Raw genomic sequence first — 16310 nt, forward strand, 5'->3', positions numbered from 1 at the left:
GCTAAATAACAGCGGTTAAGAAAGCATCTGATGATAGCGATGTGGATATGTGTGCACCAGATGATTCACAGGCATCACGTCGAAAGATGAGGTAATTCAAATTACACAGTTATGATAAAAGTGATCACTATTATTATAATGAAGTTATTATTATATAGTATATTTGAGACTATAAATAGATCTGGCTATGTGAGGCTGTAGTTTGAATTAATCCCTTTTTCTTTGCATGACAGCTTTTTACAGTATTACAGTACAGAATTACTTTTTTGGCTTTATCCTGAACATAAGCATTTATTTCATAGGCATTTACGCACAGGATTGAAGAGAGGCTCTTGAGGGCCTGTGCAAAAAAGGTCACGTTTTTTTTTATTTTTTTATTGCTTTCGTTAAAAGCTGTTCGCACAATGGCAATACAAAATTATTAATACACAAAATTTCTTACATATACCCCTTTAAGAAATGATGCTATCACATGCTCATCAAAATAGAGGCAAAGAGCAAAGCCTCATTTGAAAGCAATTAAATCTAATAACATTAGTGTATGAGAACAGAACTGTTTCTAATGTTTCCACAACATATATTCATAGTGGTACTGTGAACCCTTTGGTTACCACAATATCACCAGCACTATTATCTGAATCCATACGCAAATAATGTTAAATTGGTACCATTTATTGATCCTGACGAAAATGTTGTACAGGTTAATTTGAAAATTCATGATTCAATCCACAGCAGGTTACAAGCAAGAACAATAAATTGAGAAAACAATATTTACAAAGCCTGCTTTATTTCTGTCTTCAGACTTCAGTCCGTAAATGTGAATGTTTGACCTTTAGGTCAGAACATTCTGTATTGAATCCTGCATCTTATATTTCACCGTGTCCAAAGAGACAGATAGTACGACAAACACTTTAACAGTCTCCTTATCTTGCAGTTTCTAGAAAGCCTTAAACTTTTGGGTGTTTTTTAAATTTATTTCATCATATAGTTAACCCATTATTTTATCATATATCATATTGTATCATATAGAATGGCAAGACTGCAAACACATCCATCTAACAGAACTAATAGAGATAGAAGACAGAGCCAGAGACCGCAGACGTGATCTGTTCATTTGTAAAGGGGTCATGGCTGTGTGTGTTTAGGGAGAAATGTAAAAGGGGGAAAGTGCTGAAAAAGAAACCATCAAAGGAGAACCTTTGACGTACCATTTTTTCTAGCATCCAAGTATAGATAACTGAAAGCGAAATCTGCAACAAAACATCCTTTAGAGATACATAGACCGGGGCTAGTTGTCACAGCAATGCTTGTTTTCTCTGGCAGTGGTTTTGTATGTTGATTCCATTTTAATACATTTTCAAATGTAATTTATTCCTGTGATAAAAGCTGAATTTTCAGCATCATTACTCCAGTCTTCAGTGTCACATGATCCTTCAGAAATCATTCTAATATGATGATCTGCTGCTCAAGAAACATTTATTATTATTATTTATTATCAATGCAGAAAACAGCTGTGCTGTTTAATACTTTTGAGGAAACTGTGGATCTTTTTTTTGCCGAATAGAAGTTTAAGAAACATGATTTATTTTAAGTAGAAATCTTTTTTTAACATAATACATGTCTTCACTGTCACTTTTGTTCAATTTAATGCATCATTGCTGATTGAAAGTATGCATTTATTTAAAAAAAAATAATAATACTGACCCCAAACTATTGAACAGTAGTGTATGTATATAAAGTATGGCTTATTCGAACCACACAGATCTACCTCATACACAGAAACTGCTGTACTTCAAAAGCTGATTGTTCCTTTAAAGATTTCAGCACATTTATTTGAAATCGTATCATCCATTTGAATGCTTGCAGTATCCAAATACCCTCAAGTGAGTTTGACTAACAGCAGGTGAACGATCTGATTCTGAAGACAATTTGAAAAGAATTCTCCTCATTAAAAAGCAATGGATTACCAGATTACCATTAATGACTTCACGAAGAGCGGAGCTGTCTCAAAAGGAGCATATCTGGTTCTTTAAGAAAGAAAATGTGTGCGTGCGTGCGTGTGTGCGCGTGTTACTCAAATATTATCTCTGTGATCTTACGTTCTCTTTCTTTAAAACATAATGTGATTAATCAGATCTAAATGAGTGGGCGTCTCAGTGTATTAACAGAGCAGAATAAAACTGTGTGGAATTACTCAAAGAACGTGCAGTTGCTGTTTTTTAAGTTGTGAAAACCTGGAAATGTATAATATATATTATTGAACTGTTTTCAACATTGATAATAATAAGAAATGTATAATGATGTAATTATGCAAAAAAATTCAGCTTTGACATCACAGGAATAAATTACAAAGATAAAAATGTATTCAAATAGAAAACAGTCGTTTTTTATCAAAATAGTTCACAATATTTTTACTGTATTTTAACACAATAAATGCCGCCATGGTGAGCACTATAGGCTTCTTAGAAAAACAATATATATATAAAAAAAAAACATTTGCACTATAGTGTATTGTAAAGAAAGATAGCACACGCATACTTTTCAAGCAAACCATTTAACAAAAAAATACTTTTTTAGGCTTTACATGGTAAACCAGTATATATATATATTGTTCAAAGTGATATCCTTGGAACAAAACAGGAGAAAATTGTTAATTCAATTACATGATCTGAGGCTTTCAAGCTACAAAAAAAGAAACAAAAGATCTGTAAAATATTGTATAAGTAAACTTACGCAATATGTAAAGCCTATTTAACCTACAGGGCCGTCGAATGCTTGAATCTGATTGGTTGACGAACGTTCTACGGTGTGCACCATATGAGAAACAGACTTTCAGTGCTTTCGAGACTTTTTTGACGATTGAAATTTACTGTCGTTGCTTGTAAAAAAAAGTAACCCGAAACATTCTTTTTCAAAAAAATTCCTTTTGGTAAAAGAAAGTCATCCAGGTTTGCAACGACCACAGGGAGAGTAAATGTTGACCGATTTTTAGTTTTAGGGTGAACTAACCCTTCATGACATACAGGACAAAAACACAAGCGCCTTATTTTCTCAGACATGAACGTCAGAACTTCTTTTCAGCACAGTGCAAAACACCCTTCATAACCTTCATTTTCCATCTGAAATCAATAGCTTATAGACAGACGGAACAGCTCAACTGTAGTTCATTTGGGAACTGTACCTGTGGATCTTGCATTTGATCGTCTATCTACCACAGCTCGATATTGCCACGCTATTTCATAATCCTACAGCGCTGTAATGAGGAGATATCAAATATAGACCGTGCGATTGTCAGCCTTGCTCTCTAGCGTGACTGGTAATCAGCTCCTCCTTTTTTTCTTCTTTAAGTAGCAGAGATTCCTGATGCATCAACCTTGATCCCTCATTAAGAGAGTGTCTTTATCCTATCCGGAACACAGCTGGAATATAAAGAGACTTCAGACAGCAATGAACACTTCATTCAATCCCAAAACCGCCTGCTAAACCCTTCATATTGATCTGCTGGGCATGGAGAGGCTAGATAGATTTATCAAACAGGTTGTCGTAAAGGCGGCATTGGGGTGTCACAAAATCCCACCTGTCCAGGTTTAGTCCAATCTGTTATCTCTAAAATGCCCTGATACAACGCTGCGTCTCTGCTAAGCCCATCAAAACCAGTAGCTGTATTTATAACCCAATGGCAACAGATGCTGCGAAGGGAGAGGGGTTGATGCTGCGGCACGATGCCAACAAGGACATTAGTTTGGGCAACGCCAGGTGAGACGGGCTGAATGACACACGGCATTTTGACCCGTCGCTAACGAGACACTTCACAGGCCGGCTGAAGTGTCACTCCTAATGAGAGCCGTGTCGGGATGATGTGGCGCCGTACCCAACAGGTGCTGCACGTGCTCATTAACAGCTGTTCACATGCTCCATGTGCCGCTGATGCCCAGTGACTTTGGGAAAGAGAGAGTTTGGAGAGGAGGATGAGAGTAAGACAGAGATACTGCACAGACATTAAGGCCAGGCATATTTTAAAGGGATCATATAATGGAAAATAGAGACACACACCCCAGTCCATCTAGCCTGGTTCTACCATTGACAAGCGTTAACTTCCTTGAAGGCGGGTACTCTGTTGAAGTTTAAAACTATTGGATCTGCCCAGAGCCACTCTGGATCTGCCATAACCAATCGCTAACGTTTGGTCGTGAGTCTCGTGACGTATGTCAACTCAAACTAGCGCACGACTTCAACGTCATCGTTCTCAACCACTCCCTCTGGTTCGCTGGTTGGTCCGGTAAAAAATTGATCGGAGAAAACCCAAGAATATACGGCAAGCCCAGACCCGAAGGAAAATTTAAATTAAGCGGAAGTACGTACAGTAGGAGGGCGGAGCCAGGCTACAGTCCATCCAGACTAATTATGGAAATTAAAATGGTTATTAAAATAGAGGGTATACATTGACGTCACTTTCCCAGAACACGCCCCCCTCGGCCGGACGGAGTGGCAGAAGAGCTGCTGCGTGACTGGATTTAATCGGAATAACTGCGAAACTGTAAAACGAACGATTATCAGTTTAAACTAAAGGTTGGACTCAATATAGTGTTCCTTACAACTTACCAAAAATTCCAGTGATCCATGGATATTGACATGCAGCCAGGAATTTTGTTTTCTGACAATTATATGTCCCTGATTTCACCACAGGGGAAATACATAAAGCAAATTTGCCTGTGAGCACTTAATATAAATACAATACAGGTATGTCTAAAACATCCAATTATGCAGAATATACAATGGTAAATATTTAATTGATTTGTTAATACAATATATCAATATATAAGGTATGATTTTCAAAATTCAACATATTGACACAACATGATAACTGCAAATCCAGCAATCTTGCTTCTCTGTTCTGTAGCTTTCAGCAGTCTGTACAAATATACCTCAGATTTCTTGTCAAATCTAGTTGTACAGTCAATTGCAAAGCTCTTTCCCGTTTTAGATGTGTTTGAGTTTTTCGCGGCATTCACGCTGAAAACAAATGCTTCCACTCATTTTTTTTTAAAATTCACTTTCTGGTCGTAACCACAGTCACTCCGACTGATGGTGACGTCACACGCATACCCACTATAGTTATAGTTATGATGTCACAACCATAAGTAAGTATGGAAATAGCAAGAAATGTAACAATTCCGATTATGGTTTTCAATGCAAAAAAAAAATTTGGAGGAAAAATGTTACATTACATTGCCAAATATTTAGATAATGAGAAATAAGATTAATTATATCTGCTGAGATATAAAATAAACACAAGAAAAATGGCAGCGGTGAAAAAAGTACAGTTAAGAAAGCATCTGATCATAGTGATGTGGATATGTTTGCGCCAGATCTGCAATTACCGGCATCATTAAAAATGACACTTTTTGATTCAAAAGTATGTTTGAAACTAGACTATATAGATTTGGCTATGTGAGACTGTAGTTTGAATGAATCCCTTTTCTTTGCAGGACACATTGACATTACAGTACAGAATACCTCTTTCGCTGTTACCACGAACCATGAATGTATAAATATAAGTTTCATGTGTCATGAGAGTAGAAAATGGTCATGCAAAACAAAAACATAAATGGTCTAACATTATAAGTGGACTTCAGTGGGGGTAAAGTTTCTACAGAGTACAGAGAGACCTGGACTATATAATACAAATAAAAGGGTAAAAAATCATGAGGCATCAGTGAGCCATCAGTGAGCCAATGAGAATCAAAACCCAAATCTAGATGGAAATGAGCTAGAGAAAGATAGAAAGAAAGAGAGAGAGAGAAGAAAGGACAATAAGAGCTTCAATTTAAAATGTGTCACTACAGCAACTGCGCCTGTCATTGGCTTTAAAGCCAGTGTTCACTATGTTTCACTGAAGCGATTCACCATCTGGATCACGCCATGCACCGCCAATGCTCAGCCTCATTTGAAGAACACAACCAGGATTTGAATGTCTCATATGCAGTATCAGTCTCCTTCCAAAAAGTTTCTAATCACATCAGTTGTGCCACAAGGAACCCCTTCTATAAAAGTTCTGAATTCAATTATATTTAAAGTCATAGCCACATTGCAGTGGGGACTCCGGTAAATGTGATTTGAATAGCAATATTTCTGAAGTCAACCCTGCGAAATCCACCCAGCAAATCACTTTGACAGCCTGCACTGATGTAGCACCAAGACAATTTAGCCACTGTCACCTTTAATGTGGGCCAGGGCTTCCGAGAACATTGTTTGGGACAGTCAGAAGTAGGGGAGGGCAACACGACCAAAATCATTTTATTTCAGGATAATTATATACATAACGATATACTTATTTTTGATATAACAAACTTGTACTAAAGACAAGTAAACAGTGATAAAGAAATACAATGAAAAAACTGTGCTGCCGCATCATGGGTGCAGCAGGCACAATGATATTACGCAGCGCCTGAAAATAGTCCCAAGCTAGGAAACTTCCAACGTGACCGGCACTAAGTTTGTAATATCATTGCGCCTGCTGGTACGGCAGCACAGTTCCTTGATTATTACGCACGAATGAGAGTATAGTTCCTAGTCATATTGGCCTAGAAAATCGCAACTTTTAACTTCTGTCGGTCTTAGTACACGATGTAACTACAGAAGAGTCAAGTTTTAAATAGGAAAAATATCAAAACTCTTTGGTCATTTTTTTGAGAGAGATGATAACGGCCTAATCAGATTCAATTATCTATGCTGCTAAAACCGCCAGACCTGGTGATCGGCTGCATTTGAAAATGGTAATACTCAACTGTTTAACTCTAGGGGAGTTGGAAAATGAGCCTATTGAGTGTTCCTTTAATAGTGTCTACTGGTAAATCACCCAACTCTTGTCAGAACTGAGTGGTTCTGGAGAGGCGGGAAGAATCGCTTCAGAACGCATTGAAGAATCATGACTAACTGAAGAACTGCACCCTAGCATCTCTCAAGGGCGTATGGACAGTTTGGGCAGAATGTGCAAAACACGAGAGAGACCTCCATTAACCTTCAGAATGTCTTGTAAAATATTAAAGTCTCTGAGGAAATCACTTCTCATTTTATTTCTGACTTATTTCATTTCTTTCCAGACATTGACGGAAATCCACCAGTTATAATTTATTAATCATTCTCTGTTATTTTCTTTTTCTTTAACTGAGAGCATTACTAAATGTGAAATAGACAAAACTTTATATTGATGCCATCTGATGCCAGACAATTCTATCGTGATACAATTTACTGCAGTTGATATTATTAGCATTAGATCTTCAAAGTTTATTTAAAATTGTTTACGCACACATTATTGATTTAATGTGACACTATAGACTTTTAGAATGCTACAAAAGGTTATAATGCTAAAATAGAAGTAATAGAAGTCATTTTAAATTGCAATAATATTGTATAATATTACAGTAATATTAAAATGTTATTATTACATAAAATTTCCAAATAAATGCAGTCTTGGTGAGCATGGGAGATTTCCTTTTTTTTTTTTTACTTTTGAAAAAAGGAAAAGAAGAGTATCCTATAGAAGTGTCCTATTACACCAGGCTTAAGCTGTGATCACACAAGGCTTTGAGCATGCAAAATCACTTCGGACTGCAACACTTCAAAGCATTACAGACTTCCGGTTCCCAGTGTCAACATGCGTTTGAAATGAAAATGAATGTGTGAGAGTGAATGTGAAGTGTGACCACGGCTTGGCCTCTAGTCTCGACACCAGAAACCTGCCATGCATCAATCACTCCAATCACAATCTGCCTTTCACAGGTTGCCTAGAAAGCCTTCCAATTAACATCCATATTAAAAACGTGATATCCCAAACTAACAGTGTTCATTTGCATATAACATTTATGATCGCAAGTAGTTCAGCAAATCCGTATCAGCGAGGCCCACCGGTTACGTGATGCGCCAGCAGATCCCGCGCTGTTCTCGAATTAGGATTCTGTGAGTGTTCCTGCTGCAGATTTCATCTTTACCTAATGTTTAATGGCCAGAAACTGCACCGACCTGGTTTTTATTTATTTATTTTATCCGTGCAATTGTGCCGCAGTGTCGGTCACGTCGCAGGATCCTCTTCATTTTAATTCTCCGCCTTCAAATATTTTGAGACGATGGGAAAGCGTGGTTTATTTATTTATTAGGCCAAACTAGCAATCCATTTGCAAGCACAAATACAGCGATCTACCATGCACGCACGTTTTAGTAGGATGCAATGAATATTTCATCGCTTATAATATCTGTCATTTCATGGGATAAAAGGCCTTTGAATGGCAAGTGTAATTTAATTTGTAGGCCTAAATAAATTCTCCTTCTGGGTTTCTGTTCTACACAATATTCCTGTCAATCAACGACTTGAATATCAACGTTCAGTTCAGCTTGAGGGTGTTTAAACTGAACTGTTATTTCCAGAGTGAGCATATTGGCTAGTTTTGTTTGCGTTCGCATATCTCGCAGATGTGTGTCTCTCTGTGTGCCGTTTACGAAGATCTCCCCTGGTTGTAATTTGAGTGTGATTTCTGCGGGTGTGTGTGTTTGTTTGTTTGTTTGTTTGTTAGCTCTCCTGTCAGGCAGCTCTCCCAGGGCTTGAGTGGAAAATCCCTGCAACGGAGCTGCTGTTCCATTAACATTCTCCACCACAAGCAGCGTAAGCCTTCACACGCTGCCGCAGCAGAAGAACTTCTTTATCGCTCTCGCTGTTTCTCTCCCTTTCCCCCGCCACGTCTTTCTCTATCACATTGTCCACATTCGTATTGTGTTTTTCCCCTCGCTCCATCTCTCTGACCCACTCCTCCTTTCTCAAGCTTTGTTCATCGTCCTGTAGATTTTCCTGGGATTTTCCCGTTTGACCGTTCTGCCAGGGGCAAGATTAATTCACCTCAATCTGACATCAAGAAATGAGGTGTGATCCCTGCACTGCTACACGTATGCACTTATAAAGTGGCTTAAAAGGTCATATCGTACAATTCTTTTACTTTTTAAAGGGAGATCACCTATAATAGAAAATTCTGTCCTTACCCCCGTGTTGTTCCAAATCCACCCACCTCATGTTGTTCCTCTTTCTTTTGTGGAACACAAATAGTGAATAATTGAAGAATGTAGCCTATATAATATAATGCAGACTTTTAATGGCAAAAAAGACATTTGGTCACAAGAAATGGTCAAAATACATTGATATTATTACGTTTGCAAAGTGCTGGTTGATTTTTAAAGTCAGCAGAACTGAAGTAAAAATGTAGAAAAATAATATTCCATAGTCTTATGCATAATATCCATCAATTATAGATCCCATGCTAACTCTATGCTGCATCCTTAAGGAGTCTGCTTTGATCATTCCTCCGTTGGGAAATACACTTCGGTCTTCCACAGCCTAAGCTCAAGCGAAGCAAAGCCAAAGCAAACTATTTACCACAGGATACTATCTAATAATTTCCTGAGATGGGAATTTTGATATATGTGGCTCTAGAGGATATATGTGCTCTGAATATCTAAAGAATAGTGAAGAAGTGCACCAAAGCATCAAAAACTTGCCGTGTGTGATACTCAGCTAATAGACTACAGGCAACAAACAAAACATTTCAAGCATTTTTAAAATATGGTTTAGGCTAATTTTCTTCTTCACCATCCTCGATAACATTGATATTTATAAAAATCACAAAAAGATTGTTTTATTTGTGCATGCATATTAATCACTCACCGGTCACTCTATTAGCTAGTACCTTGCTAGTACTGGGTTTGACCCCCTTTTGCCTTCAGAATTGCCTTAATTCTTCATGGCATAGATTCAACAAGGAGCTGGAAACATTCCTCAGAGATTTGGTTCATATTGTCATGATAGCATCACACAGTTGCTGCAGATTTATCAGCTGCACATCCATGATGCGAATCTCCCAGTTCACCACATCTCAAAGCTGCTCTTCTGGACTGAGATCTGGTGACTGTTGAGGCCATTTGAGTTTAGCGAACTCATTGTCATGTTCAAGAAACCAGTTTGAGATGATCTGAGCTTTGTGACATGGTGCATTATCCTGCTGGAAGTAATGTATCCATCAGAAGATGGTTCACTGCGGTCATAAAGGGATGGACATCGTCAGCATGCAATACTCAGGTAGGCTGAGGTGTTTAAATGATGCTCAATTGGTACTAAGAGGCCAAAAATATGCAGAGAAAATATCCCACGCAGCCTGAACCATTGATACAAGGCAGGATGGATCCATGCTTTCATGTTGTTTATGCCAAACTCTGACCTGGCCATCTGAATGTTGCCGCAGTAAACAAGACTGTTGCGTGCTCGACATGGCGCTCTTTATCCACGGTCCATTCTCTAGTCTTTGATATGAAAGACTAGAGAAAGACTGGCATAAATCGGGTCGCCGACTGCAGATTATCCCCTCACATTTAACGATCGAGACGACGGGAGCGCGCCGAGACTCCAGTAAGATTCCTAAAGACTGCCGGTCTTTAGTCTGGGACTGTGAAAATCCTTTGGTGTACGCCCGGCTTAGGCCCCGTTTAAACGAAGGGAAGAAGCAGATATTTCCCTGCGGGGGCTTATTCACTTTATCATACACATATTTTTTCTCACCTTCCAGTACAGTTTTTAAAATGCGTTTAAAAATATATCATATGATTAATAAAAAAAACTTCATGATTTATGACACAAAGCTTGTTTTAGGACAACAGTAGTGTATTTTCTTAAATTAACATGTTTTTGGATTAACATCATAATTTCTGCTTCTGAAAAAAGTATTTATTTTTTACATTTAAAAACATGTAAATTAAAAGAATAATCTTAACCACTTATCACTATTCACATGTAGCGTCTAAACAACTGGTTAATATGCACCGTACAATCAGTGCTTGCTTGTGAAAGAAAAATATATTCCAATTTGAACACCTAGAGCCGTTTTCTTGAGATGTTTATTTACATTTAAAAGACACAATTAAAAATGATAAATGAAATGATAAAAAGCGAATTATTAAAAACTGTTTAAACTGTATAAGCACACAAAGAAATCAATTAAATGCCATCTATGTACACAAAAATAGACAAAAATGAATCATCTTTCTTTTCATCTTCATGATTTGCTAGATTGTTTTTAATTTTTTAATTTTAAACAATACTAAATAAACATTTAAAAAATGCTGAAACTCTCATTTGGATTTGCCACATGAGGGATATGCACAGAAAGAGAGAGATGAAATGCTTTTCTTGTTTGTTTCATTCCCATTATGTTTTTCTAGGAAAAGGAGGTTTGATTTTACACGCCTGACCTTTATAGCGATGACACAGTTTGCTGCATTGTGCACCGCAATGTATTTATGTTTATACATCTGCAGGAGGAAGCCAGAGCGAATACACAAAGAGAGAGAGAGAGAAAGCACATTATGACATGCAATTCCTAAACAGTGACTGATGCACTTTGTAGGAGAACAGTAATACATCAGTGTGACCCGCACACCACAGACAGGGATATCCTCATGATGTGCTTCACAATCCACATCTCAGTCAATAACATCCTCTGACAAAACCCATCACAACAACCCCACTGCCTGCTTGCTGCAAGTCAAACAGACAAGATGACATTTTGGATGTCATAACTCACGATTCAAACCCTTGGTACGACTCAATTCCGACCCCTTCCCTGACCCTGAAAACCATCACCCAAAAATCCCTTCCTGACCGTCCCTCAAAAAACGCTCATTACCTGCATGCGGGATCCAAGCGCGACAGCATGACATCACACATGAGAGGTCATCATCAGCTTTAGGAGCGCTCGAGAGGAGCCGGGTGATAAATAAAGAACTCGGATACGCCGCTCACATGGACTTCATTACATTCCCGGGTGTGTGGGTGGGATGCATCAGGTCTCTTGCTGATGGATCAGTGAGGTTAATGCAGTTCAGGCAGAGGCAAACGGGTGGAGATCGACTCGGATGTAGGGCTTCAGCTCACCCACGTTACATTATGCAGATAGATATCATTTGACATAAAGTGGCAATTAACCCCTCTTCGCAAATTCTGAACTACTACAAATACAGGTTTGGGTAAGTGTCCGATTCAGCTTACATAATATACCATCACAACCATTAAGGCCCACTTGGTTTTGTGGCTTCGGCAACACAGTGTAATTATATACTTGGTAACCTGCATAATATTATGTTCAAAACAGCAGCTCTTTGATTGCAGTTAAACTATTAATTTACCTTTCTGTTCTGATGGAAGTTTAACTTCCATTTCGGCAATACTTTTTGGAAATAACATTTAAAACTCACAATTCACCTTTGGCTAAGCCCCGCCCCCCTTAGTTTCTGTTGCTACGTCCGACAACTTCATCTGGGCTCTGGTTTGGGATCAACATGACTTATGCTGTGACAGCTCTTCCTGCTGAAATTTTATCAAACTTATCAAAGCAGCAAATAAAGGCGCTGCAATATGCGTTCGAAGGCTATATTCAAGACATACCGGTGAAACGCAAGCAACAACAAGGCATCCAAATAGAGGCAAAAGCATACCGGTCACAGTCAAAAAATGAACCACCGCATATCCTACGAATCGAGACGGAGGATGTGACTAACAATATCAAGGAGCAACAATGTTCATGCAAAGCTGGGTAGGTCTCTATTCCCTTCTATCATCGTTATTACAAAGCAAACGGACTACGCGAGTATAAAGTTGTGTTTATTAGCAGCGTGTGCTAGCGTGTCAACAATTAGGGCAGAGAACCGAAATCATAACATAAAACAGCATACAGCTGTCTAACTAGTATAACTTCAGAGTAAGGTTAAAAGCTAAATGTATCTTAGAGCAAACAAAAGTGTGCTTGTTGATCATTGAGGGGTTTAGCTGACAGTGAGGACGTCCACTCAGTTTAAATTTAAACCAAAAATGACACTTGTCAGTATTTTACTGTATTTACCGTATTTACCAGTATTTACCGACTCTTGTCAGTTTTGGGAAGGGAAAAAAACGGACACCCCCTCCAACCTCTCTGGGAAACGCGTATCTGTGTTACAAATGCCCCAGGCACAACGTTTAACCATATTTTTATTAAAACTACGACGGTAATAGCCTGCCGAGACCAAAAATATGAGACGCCTGTGTTAAAGTCAATGGAGCGCTGTGAAAAAGTGTCGGACCTCTGTGGGAGCTCGTTCTTGGCTGCGCTGTGATTGGTCAATCTACATTCTAGGGTGTGGCTTAGCCAAAGGCCAATTACTCTTCACCTTGTAAAAGGGATAGTTCACCCAAAAATTAACATTTTACCATCATTTACTCACCCCTCATGTTGCTCCAAACCTATCAATGTCTTTTTCAGAAGACAGAAGACATGATTGGTAGGAAACCAGTTACAATTTTTAAAGTTATAATTAGAGACATTTTATGAAAGAAATCATTTACCTGTTGAGAGTATGTTGACAGTCTGTGTAGTAACTACTTGTAGGCCTGTAGCTGAGCTCCAGAAAATCAGTAATGAGGTGACATTGACAGTTACAGATTTGAAAAACAAAAAGGCGGGAATAAAGAACCCTAAACTCTAATACAAAGAACCATTTCTGCATTTAAAGGGTTCTTCAGGACAATACGGTTCTAAATATAACTCTTACTACATGTAAAGAACCTTTAAAGGGCCTTCTTTTTTAGCCATTGACTTGGTTACTTTTCATATAGTTACTGTCTTTGAGCTTTTGCTTTCAGGCCTTTATAAAAATGAAAACAATATAAAGTGAATCAAGGAATAGGGTATGTTCAGTGAACTGGGCTGCAAAAAAAGCCCTGGGTCCAGTTACGGACCTTTAAATGGCAAGGGGTAGACCTCTCCCGAAACATTAAAAGTAATATATTCCAATTAGTATGGTAGGATGTTCAACTAGGCTACATTTGCATTTGGTTAAGCGCCTACATTTGAGGATAAGAGTATGTGTGTGTGGGTAAAGAGAGCGCTCACATAATCATTCTTCTTCAAACAAGAAAAGAAAGTAACCGAAACTGCGGATAAGAACATAAATTAAAGTGTGGCTTAAAATGTTTCAGAGGAACATTTGAAAAGACAACACATTTAAACATGAATGGTGTTTTTCTGAAGCACATATTAGATTTAGACAGCTGAATATCCAAGTCAGAATGAATCCAGGGTCAAAAGATTTTCAGAGGAAAGGACAGTCCATTCGGCAAACCATGAATATCTATTCATTCTTTTCAGTTTTTTGAGAAGCAGTCACACAATATCAATGTGAAAGCATGAGCTATCGCTGTCTCTCTTGCTTTGACAGACTGAAGAAAACTGCAAGTGTCTCAAATGCAATATTTCTCAGTTCTCAGTTACATTATTTGATCTATTACATAGGCTAAAATTCAAAAACAGGCTTTTCACGGCCCGTCACGGGCTGCTGTTCTTGGAGGACAAGCTATAATAATTCAAGAGAGGCAATCTCTAGCGGTACTATGCAGCGTAATTCAAAATCACAGCGGTTTGATTGCAGGTTTAGAGCGCAAACTCTCTTGCTACATTCTGCAGTGGGTGATTAAGTGTCAATTGAATTACAGCCGTAATTGCAAACCACACTGATGGTTTACCTACCAGGCTAGAAGCTAGAGAGCATGAAATACGTTTTACCAGAGCCCTTGTCCCCCTTCTCTCACAAAGTTTAACAAAAAAGTGCTAAACTTTTCTTGCTTTGGGAAAGCACTGAAAATAATTTCACTGGTCAAACAAAAAACCAGCAGGGTGTCTTCAACCAATTTCAGGCCGGTGCTTTGGCTGAAGTTAACTTAATATTGTATTTTGGTTTAACAATATTTTCATCTTAAACTAATCAAACAATGATCAAACAATGATAGACAGACCCCATAAGGGTCTGCGGACCCCCTGTTGAAGACTCTACTCTACGATGTTAATTTTACTGTTTATTTAAATTGGTATGCACCTTAGTTTGATTTGACAAAAGAGAAAATGAGGCCTGTGAGAGACAGACATATGGTCTTTTAAATGGGTCTTTTTAATGTTGTGTACTTTCCCAGCCAACATTTGTATGTGGGGCCCATATGGGTATGAAATGGGCTGAAATATGGGCCCTATAGGATTGTTTCATTATCGCCCCATGCTAACTACTCATATGAATTTTTATATATGATTGGACATACCACTTGGCGGGACCCAACTGGGCAACATGTACTAGACCAATCTCTGAACTGGAGGACTGGGCACAGTATATGATTAATAAATTCAACAAAATTCCTTTTTTTTTTTCTTTTTTTTTTTTTGCAAAATGCTATAATTTAGATTTTTAAAGATTTTTGAGATTTAGTTCTGGTGTAATCATATGTTGACAGGCGAAAAGGGAGTTTTCCCGTTTGATACCTCAATTTTAAAGACCTTTATTATGCCGAGACCCTCTTCTGGAGTGAGTCGCTCTTGCATCCTCTAGTAAAACAAACTTAACTTTCAAAGTTGCCAAAGATTGAGAAAGTCCCAAGCAGACATAAATCTGATCACCTGAAGCACAAAGTTAACCAAAGATGCAGTTCTAGACATGACGTGAAGTTCTGGTGAAAATAAAGGCTGCGTTCACAATGGACTCTGGTTCCAGAAAATTGTCGTGGAGCATTCTATGTGAATGCAAGGCAGAGCCAAAATGCTGGACAACTCAGCACTCATACAAGACCCTAGTAATATTACTGGGATAAATCTTGAGAAATATCAGTGTGAAAAGAGCCAGAGCCAGAGCCGATGCCGTGTCGGGTGTGTGTTGCAGTGATGATGTTAGTTATTGTGCAACTATTTGACAGGAGGAAGAACAGTTAAAAAATTGCATGTTGACAAAAATGCAAGAAAGAAAATAACAATTGCTACAAACAAGAGTGATATCAGGATCAGGGATCTACTTCCCATCCATGGAGGTGACAAATGAACACACTGCTTAATGATACCATATACAATGTTATTGTTTGCTGGGAGGATATTAAAATGATAAGAGCGGGACTTTTGAACACGTACGTTACACGTCAGAAGGGAACGCTCTGGCATTGTAGATGAACAAAATCAAACTATGCAAGATCCGTTACCAGAAAACACCCCTCCCAGAATCTCTACGTAAATCAGATTAAGAATTTCATGTCTGTGATGTTAAGCTCAAACTAAAATTAGAGCAATTTTTCTGCTGTATTGCAAAAATGTATTATAACATCTGGACGACAGAAAAAAAACACAACTTCTGTAAAATCGAATTAGAAACTTTGATCAAAACTTTAAATCTCAAAGAGTTGAAATGTGACTTCTCTTGAACTTGTAACGGTG

Source organism: Phoxinus phoxinus (genome assembly GCF_949152265.1).
Source record: "Phoxinus phoxinus genome assembly, chromosome: 3".
NCBI lineage: Eukaryota > Metazoa > Chordata > Actinopteri > Cypriniformes > Leuciscidae > Phoxinus > Phoxinus phoxinus.